Here is a 25,897-nt window from a genome sequence, read left to right as displayed (position 1 = left end):
GAGGCTTTAACCCATTGAGCCACCCAGGTGCCCTTCAACAGCAACACTTTAAGGCAGAAGGAAATGGTATAATATAGGTAGGATACTCAAAGAAAGTACAAACCAAGAATTTATATCTAGCAAAACTGACCTTCTATGAAGACCCACTATTACCTTGCAAACACTCAGTATTTTTCCCATGAACTCTTCCTGAGTTGTCTACCAAGAAAGAGTGGAAGCCCAGCGACACGTTGGAGAGACATTGCCACCAGGACTGGTTAAGAACTCGGTATTTATTTACTTGGAAAAGTAACACTAGATGATAGTTAAAAGAAAAACGAAGTTTAAAGTGCCTATATGCTCTAACAGTGTGGTTATAGCACAGTCCTCCAAAGTGGTGGGGAAGGGGCACAGTGGATGTGAACCGTTTTGTATCCATTTCTGGTATTCTAGCTGGTAGCAGCAATTTTCCCTTTGTTATTCTGAGATTGTTGCATGTAGAGAGTGGCAAATCAGTTATTGTAGAACCTTTCGAAAAAGTTTTAAATATGTTATTTATTTATTTATTTGACAGAGATCACAAATAGGCAGAGAGGCAGGCAGAGAGAGAGGGGAAGCAGTCTCCTCGCTGAGCAGAGAACCCGATGTGGCGCTCGATCCCAGGACCCTGGGACCACGACCTGAGCCAAAGGCAGAGGCTTTAGCCCACTGAGCCACCCAGGCGCCCCGAACCTTTCAAATTTTGCATCCCTTGGCATATATGTGGGAGGTTTACACATATATACTCTATAATCTCTATTGATATATAAAATCTAGGTCTATAATTATATAAAATATCTAATTCTATTACTAAAAAGGCCTAGAAATAATGGCTAATCTAGTAGCAGTGAGCATACATAACACTCATCTTATAGTCTCGCGATGCCTTTTTTACTTAAGAAAATAGAGGGACCTTTTGGAGAAATTGCTGATTCTAGATGTGTGGCAGGAAATATAAAAGATGAGCCTGAGATATCTTGTCATACCAGTTAACAAGGAAGCCACCGAGCTATGAAGTGGACTTGGAAACCAGCCTGATGTTGGTACAACTTCACCTGCAGCAAAGATTGTAATTGCAATCGAGTTAAATGCATCAAAAATTTAATAAGCTCATGGTGATCTTCGGCAAAAAACACTAACTGATCACTTTCTGAAGATGGTATAGAAACAAATTACATTCTTAAAAGTTATGTAAATAAAACAGAAAAATCAAGTATTTGTTCCACTTTTCTTATATGAACTGTACTACTTAGGCGACCAAGTAATAGATGAAGAAAAACATCTTACAAAATTTATTACAAATGATACAGGAAAACACAATGATACAATATTGCAGTTTTGCGCCCTGCCATGAATTAGTATATGTAGTCCTTGTACACAATAGTAGCTAATATCAAAGAACAGCAAACTCTAGCCATGTATGTGCTTCTTGATAAAAGAATACAGAACCACCAATGATCATGCCAGAGGAATGGAAACTGGCTGACTCAGCTGCTAATACACAGGAAATGCAGAGGGCAAGGGCCATGTTAAATTGGCCTGTGAAGATGTAGTAGACAGAAATCCAGACTTTGAGAAGGGCTATGGGTCAAACAGCATAACAGATAGACTACAAGGAAAAGAAAGAGATATGGGGGGAATCTATGGGTTAAAACACAGATTAAGTTGTTTGTTGTTTTTTTTTAATGGGCAAAATGGAACTATAATATCTAGGGATACACACTCAAATGATTAGCAGGAAATAATTACTATAGAAGTCAGGCTAGGAATTACTTTTGTGGGGAGAGGCTATGATTGAGATCAGGGAGGGGCTCCAGGGGTCACTGGCAAAGTTTTGTTTCTTGACCTGGGTGGTGGTTAATGGGATGTTTGCCCCCCAAATAATCACTATGCTACAAATTTAATTTGTATGATTTTCCACATCTGTCATTTATTTTATAATATAAAGTTTTTTAAAATATATTTTTTAAAATTTGACAGAAAGAGAGAGAGAGAGACAGCGAGAGAGGGAATAGAAGCAGGGGGAGTGGGAGAGGGAGAAGCAGACTCCCAGCGGAGCAGGGAGCCTGTTGTGGGGCTCAATCCCAAGACCCTCAGATCATGACCTGAGCCGAAGGGAGACACTTAATGACTGTGCCACCCAGGCACCCTCATAATATAAAGTTTTTAAAAGATGAAAACAGAACTACCTACTTCACAGTGCATGTGTGTGTGTATGTCCACATGTTTGAATATCTGGCTTCTGGTACATAGTAGGTACTCAATAAATAGGTTTCCTTTTTCCTGTTAATCCTATCGAATAGCCTTGCCTGTGTGATTTTAGCACCATTGCTAACATTACTAACTTGTGGGATTAATCAAAAACAGGTAGTACTCATTAAGTGACTGTTATGTGCTGGGCACCGTTCCCAGTACATCTAATCTAAGCATCCTCACAATTCTATTATTATTAATCCCATTTTACAGAGAAGAAAACTGAGAGTCAGAGAGGTCACCTGTGGCCACACAGAAGGTGGTAAAGCAGCCTGGTTTTGAACCCAGGCAGTCTGCCTCCACAGTCCCTACTCACACGCACAGCATATATAACCCACTGGTTTTCATCTGGTGTCCAGTGAATGTTTGCAGGTGTAATGTCCCCCTACCGAGCACCTGTGGATGTGGGTGCCATCTCTTGAGACTCACTATCTGAATCTCAGAACAGCCGTGGTGGGTGAAGGTGCTGGCTAGTTTGCATTTGATGGATGGGAAAACCAGACTGAGGGAGGCAAAGGAACTTGCCCAAAGTAAATGGCAGTTGGGGGTGGGGGATGGTAGTTGTGGATGGGGAAAGTTCGTACTCTTTGGCGCTTGGGATTCTAAAGAACAAAATGTTCCATACTCTTAAACAGAGGCTCATCTGATGAATCTGACCCAGTCTGAGGTCACGGATTGCCCAACCAGCCATCCAGAGCCTGACTTGGCTTGAGAAGTGTCCAGACGAGGGCTGGGAGAAGTCAAGAGCTTGGCAAGCACCAGACATGCCTGACCCCAACCAGGGGATCATGCGAAGCTTGTGACCCATGGGCCTGGTGTGCCTCAAGGAGCCAGAGGCTTCTCTTACTCTCTGTGCCAGACATTTTGCTCACAAGCCTTGGAGTCAGGGCCCAGAATTGGGCTGCCACTTCTCTGAGCTAGAGATAAAGATGTGAGTGGAGCTGGCTGTGCGAACTTCCCACAAGAGGTGAGAGCACAGCTGTGTTGTTCTGGTCACACATTGATTTTTAAATCTGAGTCAGCATGACTGTTTGGAGGTACAGGCTGTCCTCTCTGTTCCCAGGGGCCCTAGAGCCCAGCTGGGCTGAAGCATTTCCAAAACAGGGCCTGGACTAGTAGGGGACCAAGAGGGGTGGAGATTCCACATCCCCAGCCCCAGCAATGCCAGCATAAAAGCCCACCCAGAGCACCCTCCACTGTATGAGTAACATCCAGCAGTACTGCATCCTTACCACTGTGAGGCGCTGTGCTACACACCTCATATATATTCATGCCGCCAACCTTATGGAGGTGCTGTCAGGTGGGGGCTCTTACCAGTACCATTGGACGGGTGGGAAAACCCAGACCAGGAGAGGAAAATCACTTGTCATCAGCGGTCACACAGAGATGGGATTTCAGGTCTTTGATTGTGGGATCCTAGAGAGTCAGATCTGGCAACAACCTATATATGTCATTCAGCCCTCACAATGACCCACCATGTAGATATGTCACCCTCATGAAGATATGAGACAATGGAGGCTTGGGGAGGCAGACGGGACTTGTAAAGTGTTGCTCTAAAGCTCGGCTGTGTCAGCCAGTGATAGCTTTTCAAGAACATACTCCAAAGCCCACAAGTGCTAAAACTTGGCCATGACCACTTAAAACCCTGATATATATTATTACCCCAGCTTTCACCCACAGTTCTCTGAGGACAACGATCCTTCGGTGGCCATCTTCTTGGAAGAGTGGAATGGACTGATGGTGGCTCTTGGCAGGAGGGCAGAATTTGAAGAGCTTAATGTGGGCAGGGATGTCTGGAGGTTGGGAGAAATAGGTTGTCCTGCTGGGCTGGTGAAGGAGCTAGAGCATGGAGGTGTGCTGAGGTCAGCCCACACGCCCACATGCTCCAAGGCAAAGGCTACTGCAGTGTTTCCCATGGACCAGCATGAGCAGAGAGTACCTACAAGGGGTCCAAGCTTACTTCTTGGTCACTGGGGAGAGTGCAGTCATATCCCACAGGACCCTGTGGAAGGGCAAAGGGGTGGTAGCAGCAGAAAGCTAGAGTTGGATGCCAGATTCCGAGTGCTGAACAAGGAGTTGCTAGAGACCCCTAGGAAGACAGGTGGATCTGTCAAGGTCAATGTAGAAGGGCCTGTGGTATTGGCCATCTCCACGAGCCCACAATAGTGTCCCATGACAGAAAGGGGCAAGATAAAATGTGTCCTAGAGAGCTCAAAGCCATCCAAGATGGTGGCAGGTCAAGGGAAACCCTTCTTCTCCCCTCTCCATCTCTACCCAGCCCTCTAAGCATCACCTGTGGGGAGGGGGAGGAGAAAGAGAGGAGCCTCCCACACCACCTCCCACCACTGCAGCAGGCTGCCAGTTTGAAGCAGGACCAAGCTGGCCCAGGGGAGAAGCTTTAAACCCAAATCAAGCTGGGAGTTGTGATCAGTAGCTTTACTGGACATTCTAATTTCTAAATCAACAGTGTGTGTTTGACCTAAAGTGATTACAGAATTGTCTGTTTCCGAAGAATGAGCAGAAAAGTAACTGGGATGAGTTTTCACCTAGTTGGCAGAGAAAATGTCTCTCCACTGAATAAATTTTGAAAGAGACACTGGGAGACAAAAATAAAGGTGTGTTTAGATTACATCACAAGTCCGGTCTGTTCCACATGATGGTTGCAGCAGGACGGACGATTCTCTGAAACAAGCCTGGAGGCTTGTTTGCCCTATAGTTGGCTTCATGAGGCAGGCAAGAAGTGTGGGTGCCTCTGGGGACCTCTTGAGTCCTTCCTCTATGGGGCCAGCACCGCCCCCAGCACCCCCCAGATGCTCCAGTGGTTGATGTCTGATGTCTCATTCCATCTCCTTCTCCTGAGCACCGTGACCTCAGACGTCACCTCACCCAAGAGGTTTCCCTCCTCACTCACAGGTAGTTCACAGTCAATGACCCATAAGAGGTACAAAAGGCCAGCCCCCTTGCCAGACTTTACCTGAGAACAAATCTCTGCTTGGTTCCATCCCACCTGCTTTCCCCCCTCCCTTATGGGTGCCCACCTCAATAAATTGCGTGTACCTCATCCCTGCCTCAGGCTCTGTTTCCAGGGAACCCGACTGAAGACCACCCTGAGCCTTGGGAGGCATTCTGCGATGGGGCCATGTTGCTAGCCCTGAGCCAGATACTCCATTAGCAATTCTCCTAGATCCCAAATCAGACAGACAGACCTAGGTTCGAATCCCAGCTCAGTCCCTTAACTGCTGAATGACAGTGGCCAACGGTTGTTTTCCACACCTCATTTTTCCAATGTGGAAAATAGAGGAAAAAAAAAACAAAACCCAACCACTCCCCTCGAGGCTTTATAAGAATGGGCTATTCATCCACCCCACCCCCTAGTCCCCTCACTACCACCCCCACTACCCTGCGCCTGTGACAGTCACTATCTTTCCTATTCCTCTGGGTTAGGAGCCCTGACTCCACACTGAAGGAGGCAGCTGTTACCCTCTGCTTTGAAGGTGTGTCTTGGGGTAAGGCCCCGGACCATGGGTTAGAATTAACCCTCATCTCTTAGAAACACCTGCGATCTGCTTGTCCCGATACTGTATGTTCCCTGTGTGCTCACTCCCTATGTCTTCACTACCCTTCAAAGCTGTTATGACCACTTCTGCTCTATACAGGAGAAAACTGGGATCCAGAGGGCTAAAGGACCACCAGTGGGGGCCGCAGGAGAAGAGACGCTGGTGCGTCCACCTGGAATGGCCAACATGAGAAAGCCTCGCCCTGGCAACTGGGGACTCTTTGTACACTGCTGGTGAGGATGCAAGATAGCACAACGAGTTTGGAGAATGGTTTGCAGTGGCTTTTGAAAGAGTTAAACATACACTTACATGACTCAGCAGAGCCACTCCTTGGCACTTGCCCTGGGTAACAGAGTGTCTGTCCACTTGGAGAAGTGCGCAAGAATGTTCTTAGCAGCTGTATTTATGATGATCCCCAACTGGGGAAAACAATGTCCATCCCCAGGGGAGTGTGATAAATGAACCGATATACATATAATAAGTAAAAAGAGCAATAAAAAGGAACAAACTATTGATACGTGCAACAATATGAATAAATCTCAGAGTAATTATGCCCAGGGGTGAAGCCAAACAAAAAGGGTCCATCTTGTACGATTCCATTTCTATAAAGTTCCAGAAATGTTAACATAATCTATAGTGAAGAGAAAAGTATTCCACGGTGACTGTGGTGGCTTGGGGATGGGAATGGGTGTGTTAAGGAGGAGATGGCTTACACCAGGCTACCAAAAAACTTCTAGGGTGATGGAGACGTTCATCCTCTTGATTGTGGTGATGGGTTCATGGGTATGCACATATGTCAAAGCAAATAAAATTACGCAGTTTAAATAGGAATTGTTCCTTGTACATCAAGTATGTCTCAATAATGCTGGTTTTTGTTTGTTTGTTTTTAAACTGGAGAGTGGCGCAATTAGTCTTTGAAGCCACGTAAGTCTGATGTGAAACCACTCGGAAGCTGGTGAATTATTAAAAGCCCCCCTTTCTGGGCTGGAGATATATAGTCAGCCCAAACGGCACCACTTCCAGGAAGACTTCCATCCCCTCCATGGTAAACTATGGCTTTTCAGAAATTGCCGCTCCCATGGCCTTGGGTCCACAATGCCCTCTACCTTTGGGATTTTTGTTAGTGGCTCCTTGCTCCACTTGGGGAACTTCCCTTGCAGTCTCCCCCATATTGTCCTTCAAATGTGCCAGTGGAGAGCCCAGGACCAGTATCAGACCCACCTGGGTTTGAAGCCCAGCTCTGCTATTTACACCCGCTGTCCGTCTGTCTGACCTCGGATGGCTCCTTTACTTCTAGGAGCTTCAGATTCCTCATCTGAATAATAATAGAAGCTACCTTGAGATTGCCTCCAGGATGAAATGAGAGAGAGTTCGAGTTAGCCAATTAGCATAGGGCTTGGTGTGTAATAAAGCACTCAATAAATGTTAACTATTACTGATCTTCACCTGGGCAGTGGGGCTGACTGTTTAAGTTTCTCAGCCTTTGAATCAAGTCCTTACCGCCCCAGCTATATTTATTGACATGGAAGGAGGCCCAAAGCATACTCTTGGGGAGGGGAGGGTGGCAGAAAGCAGGCGACAAACAAGATAGACCTCCCAGGTAAGGATTAAAAGTGGGGGGAAGCGGACACATAGCTCTTCGCCTGGTGTGTGACACAGCACGAAGCACTCACTGAAAGCTAGCTGGGATTCTTGTTGATGTGAAAGCATTTTGTAGTCTGTCCGGTGCTACATTCAAATAGATCATGTGAGTTCCTGGGAACAAGATGTTCGCGATTGTGCTGGGACAGCGAAACACAGAGACCTGTTCCTCACCTTCTGCTTGCCTTCTCACGAACTTCAGGGGGCTATTGTCGGCAGGGCTAGAGTTGGACTTGGGACCCATTAGTTCCATGTGGATTTGGGCACTTTCTTCTGTGTCCTGGAGCGAAAGAAAAGGAAAAGCACTGCACTTTCAAGCAGCGAGACTCCAAGCTTGGCTAAAGAGTGGTAACTGAGGTGTTATGACAAAATGTAAACACTGGAGGGCGCTCCTATGAACTCGAGATAGAGAAAATCACAAAAGGGAGTGACGACGGTAATAACATGAATGCTGTGGTTACATTTATTGAGTTCTTACTATGAGCTCCTCAAATGTGCTAAGGGACCCACAACCTTTCTCTCATTTGAGCACCCCGTCAAATACTGTTTACTTAGGATTTTATAGAGTGTTTTGTTCCTTAGAATTTTTAAACATTTAAAGAGTCACAATTCACAAATCTTTTAAAATGAGCAAATATTAAGGGTGCAGCTTGGTGAATTGTTACAAGTGTGTATACACAGGTTACCCGTATCCAGATCAAGACATATGACTTTTCTTGCCACCATTCCCCCACCCACACTGCCCACCACTTCTTTCCTAACTTCTACCATCATTTATTCCTTTTCCTTCTTTTTGAACTTCGTATAAATGGGGCCAAACATATATGATATTTAGGTTTCCAGATTTAGCACATAAAAAGCCAGGATGCCATCCAAATTTGAATTTCACCTGGGAAATATTTGTGCTAAAAAAATTCACTGTTTATCTGAAGTTCAAATACACCTGAACATCTCGTATTTTTTCTGGCAACTCCAGTGTCTTTCACAACTGACCTCTTTCAACATAATAGTGAGATTCACTCCTGTTGTTAGAGTTATTGGCAATTCACTCTTTCTTCATGACTAATTAGTCTTCCACTCTACGTGTATACCTCGATATATTTACTACTTCTACTGTTGATGGAAAGGAAGGTTAGTCTTAGGCCCTAGAGATTCGTGTTAAGCAGGTGTACCCTGCAGGTGAATCAGAGGTCTGGTGGATTTGAATTCCAGTTCCATGTCTTACTGCTCGTGAGACCTGGTGACAATCTCACTGTGCCTCCCTGTGACAACCTTAATATGGGCTAATAATAGTACCTCAAAGGGTTTATAAGGTTTAAAGGGGACTTACTGTTGGGAGCTATAAACCATTTAGAATAGGGCCCAGCACACAGCTGGTGCTCAATAAATGTTGCCAGTGTCATTGTACCCATTGGACCCAGGAGAAAATGGAAGTTCAGAGACAGAAACTTGCTCAAAGTCACATACCTAGTAATAGAACCCTTTTGTCACTGATATCGAGAAAATTGGACTCATTTATTCATTCAACAATTTTTGTTGAGCATCTACTATACATCTGGCACTGTTTTAGACCTTGAAGTTATACACTGAACAAAACAACCAAAGTCCCTGCCCTTATGAAATATATGCTTATTAGTTTAATGAAATACTGTCTGGAAAGCACTTAACATGGAGCCCCACAGGCATTGCTGTTCCAAAAACAGCAGCTATTAGCCAGACCGGAGCCATTTCTGTGGCAACGCTGTGTGATGGGTATCAGCAGTCCCACTTTACAGATGAGAAAACGGATGCTTAGGGAGGTTGAGGCACTGGCACAAGGTGACACAGCTAGTAGCAGCAGAACAGGAATTCAGGGTCACGTCCACCTTACTCCAAACCCTCTTGAATTTCTCTGGGCTTGTTTCTCAGTCTTGAGCTCTGCCTCTGGACTCGAGATGTTAGGAGGCTCAAGTCGCAGCTTTGTCACCCTGGGTAAGTGACTTGCTGTCTGCAAGCCCTAGTTTCAACACTTCTGCATGAGATTGCCTTAGGGATCTGCGGAGAGCTCTTGGTGCAGATATAGGCAGAAGATAAACAGCCTCTAGAGGGCGCAAGTGTGGACCCACGGTGGGGAGGGGTCCTGCCTGTGCGAGTTGCTCCGCCCTTAAATCAAAACCTTACTTCCCTAAAGGAGCTTACGGGTGTGGAAAGCTGCCTAGAATATCTTGTTGGTTCTTCGGCAAGCAGGTGTAGTGCGCATGAGCGGAACAGTGGCGGTGCTGTGCTGAGTGCTTTCTAAGTAGTTAGCTCAGTTCTCCTTGCACCGCTGGGTGCCAGGTGCTGCCATGGGACAATTTTGCTGGTTGGAGAAACTGAGGCAGAGCAAAGCTGACCGCTAGCTCTTGACATTTTGGCTTCAGTATTTCAACGCTACCTCTGGGGAGGGTGGTCTGTCTCTGGGTGGTAAAATTTCAGTGTTTTGAACTTTGAATCTCTCTGTGTTATTTGAGCTTTGGGGATATGTCGGTTTTGTTTTTAAAAAAACAACAATACGAGGGTTTTTAAGGAGGGTGTTTGCTGTCTTTCAGAATTAGCTGTGAACACCTCTAGGGACAAACCACTTCCACTCTTTTTTTGTGGTAAGGAGACCACAGTTCTTGGAGTTGGGGACTCAGGTTCCAGCTATCATGTCCTCCTACCCCAGGGTCGGGGGTCCGCCAGGAAAGCAAGGCCCCTGGCACAGGGTAGGTCCTCAGCAAGGGTCCTCTGGCTCTAGGGGGAGGGGGGGATCATTGTGCCTGGATCTTCCTCTACACTTCCACCATCCAGATCTGTGTCCTGCTTTCCCCTGGGGCCCTGAGAATTAATGAATGAACCAAATCACAAATAGTTTACAGGTCCTAAGAAGTGGCAAGAGACACAAGACCCAACGAAAGGGATGATGAATGGTGGCCCACTGGGCTGGGAGGGCATGGCCATCTGGGAACCCCCAAATCCCTGTCCAGGCTGATAGGATAGGAAGGGGCTGCTGGGAGTTTTCTGCCTATGACCCCACTCATGACCCCAGCTCCTATCACCCCAGCCTCTAAAAGACTGGGCCCACAGGGCCATAAATTCCTGCTGTCGTTAGTCAGTATCTCTACAGCCCAGGCTGTTTGCCAGGAGCCCTACAATTATTTTTTATCACTTACGAGTCCCATAATTATTTTTTATCACTTTTTTTTCTCACAGCAGCCTTGCAAGTAGGGCTAGTTTTGCTCTCTTTTTGTCTGGAGTTAGGGGAATCCAAGTCCTGGAAGTTTTCAGAGAAGCTTCTGGCTTTGCTCCAAACTCCAGAGAGGGTCAGTGTTCAAACTCACAGCCCCTCCGTGTCCCAGCTGGAACTCTGGGTCCGCCAGGGCTGTGGGGGAATTGGGAGGTGGAAACAGGGGAGCCTTAGGAGCCAGAGAAAGACCTGAGGCTTGGCTACTTCCAAGCTGTGTGACCTAGGGCAAGTCACTCAACCTCTCTGTGCTTCAGTTTCTCCATCAAATAAGGATGTAATAATAGTACTTATCTCATATGTTAGTGCATATAGGTGCTCGGTAACCATGAGGTTCTACATAACCTTGAGTTGGGACCTGGATTCTAAACTCAAATCCTTGCCTACTGGGCAACTTGGGTCCGTCTCTTGCCCTTTCTGAGTCTCAGATTTCTCATATGTAACACGGGTGTAGTCTTGCCTGCCTCACACCCTGGATTTCTTGCCCCTGGTCCCATCAGCCTGATCTTCTCAGAGCCCTCAAACTGCCAACTCTTCCCTCCTGCTTGGAGCTATGCCCAACCCTTTCACCTCCTGCTTTGTAGGGTAACTCTCCATTATCAGCCCAGGCATCCTTCCTGCCCCCCACCACCTTCTTTTCATCACTGTCAATAAATACTGAGCACCTACTATGTGCCAGGACTCTAGTAGGTGGTAGGTAAGACAAGGCAAAGTCCATGTCCTCACAAGGGGGAGAGACAATAAACTAAAAAAGAGATTAAAAACAAAACAAAACAACCCATGGCAATTACAGACTGTATTATATACTTCATAAGGGAAAATTATCGCCCCATAAGAGGAAGTAAGCAGGCAAGTTTGCTTTCCAGAAAGGAATGTCTCCAAGGAGACATTTTTATTTGAACTAACAATTTATTTGAATAGACACATGGTACGAAATTCAGGCAGTACTCGTCATCCAGCCAAAAAGGCCCGTGTTACCAGTTTCTTGGTGGGGAGAGGGGGGACAGTGACATCTGTGGCAACATCTGAATCAGAGAAACAGCAGCAGGAGTCCAGGCAGAGGGAAGGGCCAGAGCAAAGGCCCTGAGGCAGGACCCGCATGCTGGAGAGAGGGAGAAAAGAGAGCAAGCCATGGTGATTGGAGGCCTGTGGTAAGGGGGCTACCACTTTGCGTCATGGGTATAACTCTCGAGCTAGGGGTAGAGCAGGGGTGAGGCCTTCTGATTTGTATTTTATAAAAACAGCATGGAGAATGGATTTAGGGATCCGAGTCGGACAAGGAGACCAACGAGGTGGTGACAGCAGAGCTGGGGATGGTGAAGACCAGCTAGGGTGGCCCAGGAGCGCAGTGAGAAGGGGTGGGTTTGGGTGGTTTGGGAGGCAGGGTGGAGACCAGTGAGGGTCCCGGCGGCGCCGCCACTGCTGGTAGTTCCGTCTTTGTGATGACCGGATGAACATTACACCCTGGAAGCTGGTACAGAGTAGGTGCTTGGATGTTTGCTGAAGAGATGACTACAGCTGAAAAGGCCCTTTGTAAGTGGAGACACGCCCATGGAGAGGTGGCTCCGTTGGCTCCTGGGTCCTCCCTCCACCCCCAAGGGCGGGCACTCCCCTTCCACCCAACCCTGTGGGTGAATCACCCCCAAACCCGTCCTGCCGTGTGAAGCCTGCTTCTCAGAGGCAGAATTTTAGAACCTTAAGGTTCTCACATTTTAAATGTTAGCCACGAAACCCTTTTCCCAGGAAAGCCTGATCGATAAAATGTATAGAATTTTTTTTTTTTTTTTTTTTTATATACCTCTACTTCCAAAAAGGGCACACCTGACAATCGCTCTTTTCATCAAAGAGCCATCGGTCACTTCCTGCAGGGAAGCCAATCCCCAAAATCCAATTGTTTCAGTATTTGGTTTCCTTCACATCCAAAGGCATTTCTGCTTCACCCCGAGACAAATTTCCAAACGGTAACAATCTGTGTGTATGTGTGCCTTGAAAATTTTATGTGATGTTTAAAATATGCATTTTAAAAATGCACAAAGCCTAGGTGGACAGCTCGGTAATCCTTACGAAGAGAACACCATCACCACCGTGTCAGGGGCCCCCGATGAAGAACAGCAGCCAGCCAGCATCCCCTCCCCCGCAGAAACCGTGCTTGTGAATTACTTATAAATATCTGAGAGTTCCACTCCAGCTTCAATCCTGCAGAGGTGGCCCTTTTTTCCTGAGATTTTCGGATCTTTAGGCTGCTCCAGCAGCCTAAATTAGAATCCTAAACTCTCTCCACTGGATTAAATGTTGGGATGAATATCCAAGGGCTCCAAAAAATGTATTATCATTATGATTATTTGAAAACATGTTTTAAAAGGATATTTCTACTACCACCATCATCATCATTATCACTATTACTAATACCATTATCATCTCAAAGTTTCTTTTAAAATATATTCATATGGGGGCGCCTGAGTGGCTGTTGGTTAAGCGTCTGCCTTTGGCTCAGGTCATGAACCTAGGGTCCTGGGATCAAGCCCCACTTCTCTGCTCAGTGGGCAGTCTGCTTCTCCCTCTCCCTCGGCCACACCCCCTGTTTATGCTGGCTCTCTGTCTATCTTCCACACTCGCTCTCTCTGTGTCAAACAAATAAATAAAATCTTTAAAAATATAAAATAAATTTATAGGTCTCATAGAGGTCATTGTTAAACGTGGGTACACTGGACCCAGACAACCTGGAATCAAATCATGACTCCGTTACTTGGGAGCTGTGTATCCTCAGGCAATTACAAAACCTCTCTGTGCCACTGTACAAAGAGAATGCTAATAATATTTATCTCACTGGGTTCTTATAAAGATTAAATAAGATAATACTTATAAGGTCATTAGAAAAGCAACTAACACAGAGTAAACATTTAATATATGTTAGCTACTTATTATTTTAAAAATCACAGAGGCAGACTGATCATCTGACCTCCTAGGGAGACGCACCCTCTCAGCCTGCCTGAGACGGAGGGGATTTTCAGAACACAGGACTTTCACTGCTAAAACAGGCAAGGTCGCAGGCAAAAAAAAAGATGGATTGGTCACTTTAACCCTGTCTGACAGTTATATCTCCCTGTAATTTAACAGACTGGGCCTTTTACTTTTATTAAATTAGTAATGAATTAATTAATATTATTTATTTATTAAATTTATTAAATTATAGATTTGGTTTTGAAAATAGTATTTGAGTCACATGCCCCATTTAAGCATCCCTTATGATACAGTTTCTGCAAAGCACTAATCTTGCTTACATTTTGCCCATTTTACAGATGCCCAGAGATGCAAAGGAGCTCCCTCTCTGTGGCAGCCCCCACCTAGACGAGTCTCCTCTGTCACTTCCTCCAGACAGCTGACAGATACAGTTTCTTTTGTGCTCACCAGGCACTGAGTAACATACTAAGTGCTTTCCCTTCATTTGATTCTGACAGTAATCCTAGGAGGTGGGTTCTACTATGACACCCATTTAAGAGAGGAGACACCTTCTTGCCTTCTTGCTTTCCATCTTACCCATCCACCCATATCTCCAGGACTATCATTCATTCATTCTTCATTCATTCTGTATGTATTTGCCTAACTGTGGTTTCCCTGAAACTTCTGTTACAGGGGGGGGAAAAAAAACACAAAACACCCAGGTTCCCTGGGTCTTGTTTAGTCACTGAGTCTAGACCCTTGTCGGCTGTAGCCTGTTTTAAAACATTGTGGAAGGATTATTTGATTGAATCAGCAAATGTCTCCTACCCCTGGGGCTATGTGGTGAATGACACAGAGACCTTGTCCTCAAGTACTTGAGTCTGGTAAGGGACCCAGCTCCCCTGGTTCTCTCCCCCCTGTAGAGGGGGTGGCTTGAAGACAAAGACTGGGTCTTTTCATCTCTCTATCATTAAGAGTGGGTTGAGTGGGTCACAGTGCCGTGAGGGACACTGGTGTCCAGAATCCCCAGCTGGGAACTCCCAGGCTCCCAGGAGGGAGCAGTTAGCATCTCAGGGGTATAAATCAGGGTTTTTCAACTCAGCAACATTAATATTTGGGGCCAATTTTCGGTTGTGGGAGGCTGTCCTGTGCACTCTAGGATAAACAGCAGCATTCCTGGTCCCCCACCCCCAACTAGGGGTAAAAAAAGTAGCACCCCCACACCAGCAATGACAGCCAAAAATATCTCCAGACATTGCCAGGTGTCCCCTGAGGGGCATAAGTATTCCAAGTAGGGAACCAATGACTTAACTGAAGCAAATTTAACGAAGGAAGTATATGGGCAGGCTCGGGGAAACTTTAAGGAATATCGAGGCACCCAGGGAGCTGTCATCACCCCAAAGCTTGAAGGGGCAAGACAGGGAACAGTGTTGGTGCTCCCGGGGAGAGCTGGAACTGTAGAAGCAAGGCCAAGGCAAGAGCGTAGGTCTTGGAGAAATGTAGCCCCCGTGAAGATGAAGGCAAAATCGGGTGGTGACGGGTCACTTCAACACCTCATTCTTTGTCATCCTGCCCTTTAATCTACCACTGACTCCTCCCTCTGCCAGATCCAGTAAGGAGTCAGGAGGCGTGGGTGCCTCCCAGGGCACAGAGCAGGGCAGATGAGGGCATGCCGAGGTGGTGGGCAAATGGAAGATAACCGTCACGGGGAGTGGCAGCAGGCCCCAGACACTGGGCATCTGAGCTCAGTCTTGTAACTTGTGCAGTTTTCCAGATGGGGTAGACCGGGAAAGGGCATTTCCACCAGCGGGAACAGCACGTACAAAGGCACGGAGTTACAAAAGAGCCTGGCTCACTTCATTGTTTATTTAATTATGATTGTTTGTTCGATTGATTGACTCTGATCTATGAGCACTGGGTAAAAATATAAACCCTCCAATGGTACAAAAGGGCATAAAATGAAAAGTAGGTCCTCCTCCCACCCCTGACCCCAACTACCCAACTCACCTCCCCAGAGGCCACCTTTCTCTCCAGTCTCTTATACCACCTTCTAGAAAGAATCAAGGCAAATGGTAGCTGGGAAATGTATAAACTAATTCGACTTAATTTCATGGGTGTTTGTGGAACCCCTACTGTGTGCAAAGAGATGGACCTAGAGTTCTGGCTTTGGGCTCTCAGCTCAACCCGTCACCAAACGCTCTGTGGCTTCCCATTTCCTCCTCCAAGCAAGCAGTGAGTCTCCAAGGATCCTGCCAGCCCTGTGGGGTTTGCCCACAGTTGTGTTGTTCAACTGATGTTTTGTGGATTAAACTGAATGAAAGATGAACCACTGGCAAGAAGCACATTGTAACACAGGAACACACATTAGCCTTGGGTGTGGTTCCAGAGACCACGTGCTTGTTTTGGGGAGACAAGTGAGGTTTCTGTCTCCAAAGACCTGCTCTTGCTTGAGTCAATGGAGCAGTTGCCTGAGAAGGGAATACTGCGGGATGGCCTCGAGGGTAGGTGGGTTGGAAGCAAGTTGCATGGTGCTTGACCTGGCTCAGACCTGCCCAGGAAAGACCAGATCCTGCTTGGCTACCTCCTGCAGGTATCTGCAGCCCCAGGGAGAGTTTAGAACCAGAAGGAAGATCTGGGAGGGCCAGCAGATGACAGATGTGGGGAGTCCTATAGCCAACTGGTATACCAGCAAACAACCAAATCTGGGAACCAGATGCCTAGCCAGAAGCCTGGAAGCCAGAGCAACCCAGGTCACCGGGAGCAGACAACAACAGGGCTTTTCCTTACCTCTGCTCTTCCATGCGGATCTCTCTTTTTCTCTCAAGACCCACTTCCTTCCAGGCAATGCCTGTATATCATGCACTTAGGGCAAACATGCCTCCCATGGACCAGATGCCTGCTTTGTGCAAGGATGGACCACGCACCAGCTCACCCTTTCTGGCTGCTCTGCAAGAAGGTGTTGGTGACCCACTTTGCAAACAAGGAAAACAGGCTCAAAAAAGAGGGGGTGGAGTATAGGGCAGTGTGAGGTCAGGGATTGTCAATGCAAAGTGATATCAACAGGCATCTTGGGGTGAAGAATTATGGAGTGTTGAGCACAGAATCCAAGAATCAGAGAAGTCACGAGGTCCAGGAGACCCCGACTCACAGGTTAGCAGTATAATCCACACCCCCCCCCCCCATCCTTTCACCACACCATGGATAAAACAGCTCTCTTTGGCCCATCTCCCATCTGTTTGGGTTTCTTCTTCTCTCACCTGGGGTCTTGTTCCAGGCTTCTCTCTGGGCTCTCCTCTTCCCAAACTTGCACGCAGCAGCTGAGGCAACTTTCCAGACTCTAGGCACACTATGCCACTCTTCGCCTTAAAACCCTTCACTGGCTCCCCTTTTGCCCTCAGGATAAAGTTCAAACTCCTTAACATGGTTTACTAGGTCCTCTGTCACCTGGCCATAGTCTCTTGCTACTCTGCTGCTCTCTCCAGCACCCCTCCACCGGCTCTATACCAACTCATACAGACCTCATCTTACCTGATATTATCCACTCTTTCCCTCTTCCTAACCCCTGGACCTTTGCACTTGCTGTTCCCTCCACTTGGATCACCAAGTGTGGTGTGCACCAGCGCCACCTTCTTTGGTTAGAATCCTCCCCTCTCTCTTCCTGTCTCCTCTGGGAAGGAATTTCTGCTCACACTGCTCTCAAGGAGGCTGGGTTAGTGCCTCTTTCTCCACTTCCACTCCCTATCCCCAATTCCTGTGCCTCCCCACATGACTGTTCACTATGCAATGTATCACATATGCCCATGGGCTTACCTGTGTCCCCATCAGCCAAATGAGCTACAGGAAGGCAGAAACAGGGGGTCACCTTTTCTCTACTGAACCCCTAGCTCCTGGCACTATGCCTTCAGAAAGGAGTCATTGAACAAAATACATATTGTTAAATAAATAATAATATGTTAAAATCACAGAATCACAAAATTTGAGCATCATGGATTCGGTGAAACAAAAACCTGAAATCCCAGAATCGTAGACTCATCAATTAGAGAGTATTAGAAATGCAAACTGAGAACCCCCAAAACAGGATCTCAAAGTTGGAAGAATTTTTGTACAGGTAACTCATCTAAGGGGTGTTAGTGGATTAGGAAACTCTCAGCTGTGCTCTTCTATATATTTAATTTATATTTTAACATATATTTATATAATATTACATTCACATCTTTCAAATGTTTACTTTTATAATGTATCCTACTATAATATGTATTAAGTACCAAACTTATTTATTAGCCAATATTTGTTAAGCACATACTATGTTCAGATACTGTGCTGGCAACTGTATTTTATCTGTGGCTACGTAATAAATTAACATGATTTGAAGAAAATGTATTATCTCACAGTTTTTGCCTGGTAGGACTTCAGGAGGGGCAAGCTGGATAGTTTGACTTAGCGTCTCTCATGAGGTTGCAGTCAGAGTGTCTGCCAGAACCCTCGTCACCCGAAGGCTTGATTGTGGCTGGAAGGTCCACAGTCAAGATGGCTCATCCACGAGGCTGGCCCGTGACAGGAGGCCTCAGCCCCTCTCTGTGTGGACTTCGCCACAAGGCTGCTTGATGTCCTTACAACATGGCTGCCAGCTTTCTCAGAGCAAGTGATCCAAGATGGCAAAATGGGAGTCCCGGTACATTTTCAAACCTGACCTTGAAAGTGACACTCCTTCATGTCCAGAGTATCCTGCTGATGACACAGGCCAGTCCTAGACAGTTTGGGAGAGGACTTCAGAATGTGTGAGTATCAGGAAGTGGGGCTCGTTGAGGGCCATCTTAGAGGCTGGTTACCACGGCAGTGTTCAATAACAATGACAAGACCTTGCTCTTGAAGTTAACAGTCTAGGGGGAAGAGTAGAGGAAGACAATAAATCAATATACAAATAAGTAAATACTTTCAGATAGTGGTAAGCACAATGAAGGAAATCACACGAGATAATAAATTAAAGTAGGGGCTGGCAAACGATAGTCATTGACCCAATCTGGCCCCCTGCCTGCTTTTGTAAATAAAGTTTTATTGGGACTCAGTCACACTCATTCACTTAGGTATCATTTTTGGTTGCTTTCACGCTGTAACAGAAGATTTAAGCAGTTGTATCAGAAACCACATAGCCTGCAAAGCCTCGTATATTTAGCTAAGTTGGTCAGGGACCAACTCTTTTTAAGAGGTGACATTTGAGCAGAGAGACCTGAATGGTTAGAAGGAAGCAGCCATGGGAAGAGCTGGGGGAAAGAGTGAGTGTTCCAGAAAAGGGAGACACTGGGGTGAAACCTGTGAAATGAGAACAGGTTTGGTGTGTTGAGGAACAGGGAGGAGGCCAAGGGGGCTGCTATGGAATGACTGAGGGGTAGGGGGATAGGAGAGGATTTTGGAGAAGGGGTCAGAGCCATGTCATATAGGCTCTGGGGCCCCAGTAAAGGGTTTGAATTTTGTTCTAGGGATGGTGGAAAGCCACTGGAGGGTTTTAAGAGGGAGAGGTAGGGTCTGGTAGGGATGGAAGAGATGCCTGGTGCAGTTTGTCCCCATCTTCTGGGCAAGACAGTGCTTCTGCTGCCCCTCTAAGTGCAGCTGTCCCAGAAGTTGCTAGTGTTAACGAGACCCAGGTCAAGACATTTTGCATTATTTTGCTACGTGTTCAGGACTCAGCAATCCTTCTTGTCATACTGTCCTTTCTTTTATTTTTTTAAATTAGTATTTTATTTTATTTTTTAAGGTTTTTATTTATTTATTTGACAGACAGAGATCACGGTAGGCAGAGAGGCAGGCAGAGAGAGAGGAAGGGATGCAGGCTGCCCGCTGAGCAGAGAGCCCGATGCTAGGCTTGATCCCAGGACCCCGAGATCATGACCTGAGCCGAAGGCAGAGGCTTTAACCCACTGAGCCACCCAGGGGCCCCCGTCCTTTCTTTTGATCCACGTTGAGTCCCTTGCTCTCCCATCTCTGCCTCTCTCTTCTGGACCTAGGAGAGCTGCAAAGTTGGAAAGAACACTGGATTTTGAGCCCTGGATTCCAGACTCTTTTTCTGACATGGACTTGTGTGTGACCTTGAAAGAATCAGGTAATCTTTCTGGGCCTTAGTTACCTCATCTGTAAAATGAGGTGAGAGTCCAGACTGCTTGGAGCAAGACCAGGTGGTCAGAAGGGGGGTTGTATTGGGCGCATACACCACAGTCTGAGGGAAAGCCCAAAGGTCTGGTTCACGAGCTTGGCCAGGCTGGGGTTGCTGACTTGGGTGATGGGTCCCAGGAGTGGTTGGTCCATTGGGCAGAAGGCTCCCTGCAAACTGTCTCATGCTTGAATTTTGAACAACAGGGCAGCTTGCTGCCTCCCAGAGCCCCCTGGGATGGCAGGCGGGCATTATTTGGCTGGGGGGCAAAGCTTTGGAGGGAGAAGGGAAAGTCAACGTCTATGTCCAAGGCAGCATTGGATATCAGAAAGAACACACCATCTGTTGTTAGAATCCTGGCTCCATCACTTACTTATTTCCCCTATGCCCTGTGTTCTCAGTTTTCTTGTCTATGAGATGAGTAGAATCTAACCCAAGATGCTTCAGCTGTAAGAGGCTCTCCCTTGAGAGTAGCGCTAAGAGAGAAGACTGCCCCCCGATCTCACCGCCAGTGATCGCAGGATGCCCCCGACTTACAGACCTATCCTACCTTCAGAGACATAAGGTGAAAAAAGGTGCTTCATAGAAATATCACAATAACCACTTTAAATTTTTTTAAAAAGATTTTACTTCTTTATTTGACAGAGAGAGAGAGAGACAGGAGGAGAGGGAATGCAAGCAGGGAGATCACGAGAGGAAGAAGCAGGCTTCCCACCCAGCAGGAAGCCCAACACGGGGCTTGATCCCAGGACCCCAGGATCACGACCTGAGCCGAAGGCAGATGCCTAAGTCTCCTCAGGTGCCCCAATAACGGCTTTAAATTAATTAAACCGGGTTTAATGATCCTCCTGGGGTTTACGTGAGGCCAGAACATGATAAGTGTGTGACGGGCCCTGACCGCAGGCCCCGCGTGCCTGGCTTAGCAGTGGCTGTCTCTTGCTTGGCATTGCTCAACTGTCCCCTGACTCTCCTGGCCCGGGGCATCGCCCTCACAGGCCTGCTCAGGTTTATGGCGACAATCACTGCCTCTGCTAGACGTGATCTCAAGCTATAAAGTCTTTTATAGTTTCACTCTCCCCCGAGATAAGCCTGGGAGCCCTTCCCAAGGCCGGGGAGCAATTTCAGAGCCACGGTGCCGGGGGAGAGGGGAGGTGGGGCAGGACATTACACAAGTCGGGAAATGGAACAAGTTTTATGGCCCCAACTTCTCTAAAAATACCGTGTTCTCATATCCTCAGCGTGAACCTGGGGGGCGGTGAGACCAGCACCTGGAGCACAGTGATACTGATTTGGTCACTCATTCATTCAACAAACAGGGAACTGGTTGCAGGGCAGACCCGTACGGAGCTCCTGATTCCCAGGACCCTGAGATCATGCCCTGAGCCAAAGGCAGAGGCTTAACCCACTGAGCCACCCAGGCACCCCATACGACCCTCTTTAAGCGAGTTCCGGGGCGCCTGGGTGGCTCAGTGGGTTAAAGTCTCTGCCTTCGGCTCAGGTCATGATCCCAGGGTCCTGGGCTCGAGCCCCCCAATGGGCTCTCTGCTCAGCGGGGAGCCTGTTTCCCCTCTCTCTCTGCCTGCCTCTCTGCCTACTTGTGATCTCTGTCAAATAAATAAATAAAATCTTTAAAAAAATTAAAAAAAAAAAACGAGTTCCACCAACTACCTGGCTTTTTTTTTCTTTCCTTTTTAATATTAAGGTATACATTTCCAGATTCTAAGCCTTAACCTCTTTAATGGATGGTTCTGCAAGTTTGGGCAAGTGTACATGGCCGCGTAACTACAACCACAGTCAAGATACAGAGCATTTCCGTGACCCAAGCCCCCTCCTCTAGGACACTTTGTACTGGACCTTCCACCCCCGCCCCTGTGCCTGGCAACCACATCACCTGACCCTAGAATTTTGTCTTTTTCAGAATATCAGACAGATGGCTATTGCGTGTAACCTTTGCGGTCTGGCATCTCACACTCAGAATGATGCATTTGCAATCCAGTTGGCTGGGATCCGCCATTTGCTCCCTGTTCTTGCTGAGCAATATTCCCACTTGGCTTTTAAATTATATCTATGCTGATGACTCGGCTTCCTCCCCAGCCCAGCTTGGCCCTGAGCTCTAGGCTTGTATATCCATCCAATGATTTCTTGGATGTTTCATTGGTACCTCACACCAAACATCCCCAGCAGAATTCTGCTTTCAAACCCAGATCTTCAGTCCCCAAATCTATGGTTTCTCAGCTCTACGGCCTCCCAGACCTATAGCTCCCCAGATCTACAGCCCCCCTCAAATCAGTGGCTCCTCAAATTGACAACTCCCCAAATCTCAGACCCCCAAATCTGTAGCCTCTAACTCTGCAGCCCCCCCCCCACCAATCTGCAACCCACAGTCTTCCTCATTTCAATAATGAGGACCATGGGTCCCACAGCTACTTCCCATTTTTCATTCACACATCCCACCCATTAGCCAGCTCTTGGTGGTGCTACTTCCCCGAATCCCAATCTGGCCATCTTGTCCCTTCCACTCCATACATTCCTCCTGAAAACATTATTCCAGACTTAGTGGCTTGAAACAACACTCACTTACTATCTCAGCATCCAGTCAGAAGCCCAGGCATGGTGTGACGGGGTTCTCTACCTGGGGTCTTACAAGATTGAGTTCCTACCTGAAGGTTCCAGGGAAGGATCCACTTCCAGGCTTATTCAGGTAGTTGCCTGGATTTGGTTCCTTGCGGTTGTAGGATTGAGGTCACTGTGTCTCAGCAGGCTGTCCCCGGGAGGGTCACTCTCCTTTTCTAGAAACTGCCTGCGTTCCTTGCCATAGGGCCCCCTCTGTCTTCAAAGCTGGCTTGAAGACATTCCCTTACCTCAAACCCCTCTCATGCTTTTCATTTCATTTACCAGAAAGAGAGTAGCTCCTTTGAAGGGTTCAGCTGTTTAGGGCAGGCCCACCAAGGGTGATCTCCCTATTACAAAGTCTGCTGGTTTGGGACGTTCATTACATCTGCGGAATCCATTCATAGCAGCACCCAGATTAGTGTCTGATTGAATAATTGAGAGACAGTGTGTATAACCCAGGGGGCAGGAGTCTTGAGGTCCCCTGCGAATGCTGCCTACCTGCTCTTGGCCCAGCGGCCATCCTCTCTCCCCTGGACCACTGCACACACCACCTCTGGGCTTTGCCGTTTCCAACCCTCGGAGAGTGACCTTTAATGAACACAGATCGCATCACCTCCCTATTTAAAAAGTTTTAAGAGGCTCCCATTGTATCTAAAATAAAATCCAAGATCTTTCTCATGACCCAGAGGGTCCCCCCAACCCTGCCCCTCCCTGCACAGACTTCATATCCTCTCCAGCCACACTGACCTTTCTGCTCAGCCTCCAGTGCTCTCAGCTCTCACCTGAGCTTTTTTTTTCTTTTCAGCATAAGAGTATCCATTGTTTTTGCACCACACCCAGTGCTTCATGCAATACGTGCCCTCCCTAATACCCACCACCTGGTTCTCCCAACCTCCCACCACCCCCACCCCTTCAAAACCCTCAGGCTGTTTTTCAGTGTCCATAGTCTCTCATGGTTCACCTCCCCTTCCAATTTCCCTCAACTCCTTTCTCCTCTCCATCTCCCCATGTCCTCCATGTTATTTGTTATGCTCCACAAATAAGTGAAACCATATGATAATTGACTCTCTCTGCTTGACTTATTTCACTCAGCATAATCTCTTCCAGTCCCATCCATGTTGCTACAAAAGTTGGGTATTCATCCTTTCTGATAGAGGCATAATACTCCATTGTATATGTGGACCACACCTTCTTTATCCATTTGTCCATTGAAGGGCATCTTGGTTCTTTCCACAGTTTGGCAACCATGGCCATTGCTGCTATAAACATTGGGGTACAGATGGCCCTTCTTTTTGCCACATCTGTATCTTTGGGGTAAATACCCAGTAGTGCAATTGCAGGGTCATAGGGAAGCTCTATTTTTAATTTCTTGAGGAATCTCCACACTGTTCTCCAAAGCGGCTGTACCAACTTGATTCCCACCAACAGTGTAAGAGGGTTCCCCCTTCCTCCACATCCCCTCCAGCACATGTTGTTTCCTGTCTTGCTAATTTTGGCCATTCTAACTGGCATAAGGTGGTATCTCAATGTAGTTTTAATTTGAATCTCCCTGATGGAGAGTGATGATGAACATTTTTTCATGTGTCTGAGAGCCATTTGTATGTTCATTGGAGAAGTGCCTGTTCATATCTTCTGCCCATTTTTTGATATGGTTACCAGTTTTGTGTGTGCTGAGTTTGAGAAGTTCTTTATAGATCCTGGATATCAACCTTTTGTCTGTACTGTCATTTGCAAATATCTTCTCCCATTTCGTTCTCACCCTAGCTTTTATACCTGGAGTCCCTCCACCAGGCTGGCCTTCCCCAGCCGGCCCAAGCTCTGCGTGGCTGGCCCCTTCTCCTCCTTCAGACCTCAGCCACACTTCCATGTTACCTTGTTTTAAAGAATTTGGTGGTTTCTCTGAGAGTCTGATGTTCAACTATCTGAAATCACCTTCGTTTATTTATTCACCGAAAAACCCTGTCTGCCTGCTCCTCCCAGAAAGCCAGCTTCGTGGAGTCGGGGACTCTCTGTTGGTCACCTGTGCGCAGCGCTCACTAAATAGATGTGGTGAGTGAGTGAATGCATGGATATGCGGCTTTTGGGGGCTGGTTCCCTCCCCTCCATCTCTGCTGCCACCTTCTGTCACCTGGGCCTGCCCATCTTCCCTGCTCTCTCTGCTTACATTTGCAGCTCCTCCTGTCTATCCTCCATGAAGCTGCCAGAATGATCTTGGGGCGCCTGGGTGGCTCGGTTGGTTAAGTGTCCAACTCTGGATTTCGGCTCAGGTCATGATCTCAGGGTTGTGGGATCGAGCCCTGCACTGGGCTCCACACTGGGGATGGGGTCACCTTGTCCCTCTTGCCCTGTTCCTATTCTCCCTGTCCCCCACCCCCCATGCTCCCTCTCTCTTTCTCTCAAATATATAAATAAAATTAAAAATATATATATACAGACCTGGCCAGAGGCTTGCCCCAATTGCAGATCTGCAGGTGGTTTCCTGTTTCCCCAAAAGAAATTCCATTTGCCCAGAGTTTGGGGTCCCTACTGCCTGGAGGCAATGAGCCACAACAGCTTGCTTCCAGGTGAAGGATGAGGACCTCAGTAGCATGCTGAATGATCTTAGGGACATCTAGGGACTTTAGGTGGCATAAGCAATGACCATGGGGTGGGAAACTGGTCCCTGTCCTTCTTCCTGCCCACAGGCTGCACTTTCTGCTGCTTGCCCTGACTTCTGGTTCCACTCCCTCTCTTCCACTTTAAATGTGCTTCTTTTCTCTGCCTTCCTAGCCCCTGAATCTTACCCCTGTAAGAACATGCCAGTCCTTTCCCCAACCACAGTATTCACTCCCTCAAATTCCCATCTCATGGCCTATCGCTCTCACTCCTTGGTCTCTTCATATCTGCTTGGTTTTTTCTCCTACAAATGAAAAGCACAAGATTCAAGAAGGAGGCCCCTTGTGACGTTGCTTTGTCATAACCCCCAGGATGCTTTGGTGCAAGGCTTTGCCCGTTGACTGTTTCTATGCCCACCATGCAGTGACCAGTCATCGATGTCCTCCTCGATCCCCATGGCCCCTGGTATCAGACGACTAGCAGTTTCAATCTCAGCGGTTACATCACTTGCAGACCTTGGGCAAGTCCCTTCCTCATGTGTAAGACAGAACAACAGGGTGCCCAACTTGGGGGTTTATCGTGAGGATCAGATTCTGTCCATCAAAGCCTGGCAAAGAGGAAGAAGTCAAATGTTGTCCTTGGAATCAGAATTTGGTTTTTAGTTCCACTGTCATCAGAAAGGCTACTTGGGATCCTGGGATTCTGGTCTCTTAGATCACATCTTGGAATTTACATATGACATTCCGATTGGAGAAATGTAGATCAAAGGTGATCTGGGTTCCATGAAAGAGGAAGTAGGGCATCGCTGCCAGTTTGGGGTGATGGGTCATTCACACCACACGGGTGTTCTTGGTTGCCCTCCCAACCCTTGTTTCGTTCTCCAGATTTTGTATC

The 25,897-nt window shown here is 47.2% G+C and overlaps 1 protein-coding gene across 4 annotated transcripts in view; it reads right to left on the bottom strand.

Annotated features, from left to right (window-relative positions):
- Positions 1-17,286, bottom strand: part of TTPAL (alpha tocopherol transfer protein like) — a 38,183-nt gene extending 20,897 nt beyond the window's left edge. The window contains exons 1-3 of one of the 4 annotated variants that reach the window (XM_059407069.1): positions 16,908-17,224; positions 16,438-16,596; positions 7,644-7,749 (exon numbers count right to left, since the gene is read on the bottom strand). The gene's annotated coding sequence lies outside the window, so the exon portion shown is untranslated. Of the gene's footprint in view, positions 1-7,643; positions 7,750-11,542; positions 11,813-16,437; positions 16,597-16,907 lie in introns of those variants that run through there. The other 3 variants (XM_059407068.1, XR_009405478.1, XM_059407070.1) reach the window with 3 other exon arrangements.
- Between the last annotated feature and the right edge of the window lie 8,611 nt (positions 17,287-25,897).

This window comes from Mustela nigripes, chromosome 7, assembly GCF_022355385.1.
Source record: "Mustela nigripes isolate SB6536 chromosome 7, MUSNIG.SB6536, whole genome shotgun sequence".
Taxonomy (NCBI): Eukaryota; Metazoa; Chordata; class Mammalia; order Carnivora; family Mustelidae; genus Mustela; species Mustela nigripes.
The sequence above is the reverse complement of the archived record's forward strand: the minus strand, read 5'-3'. Positions and strand labels throughout refer to the sequence as shown.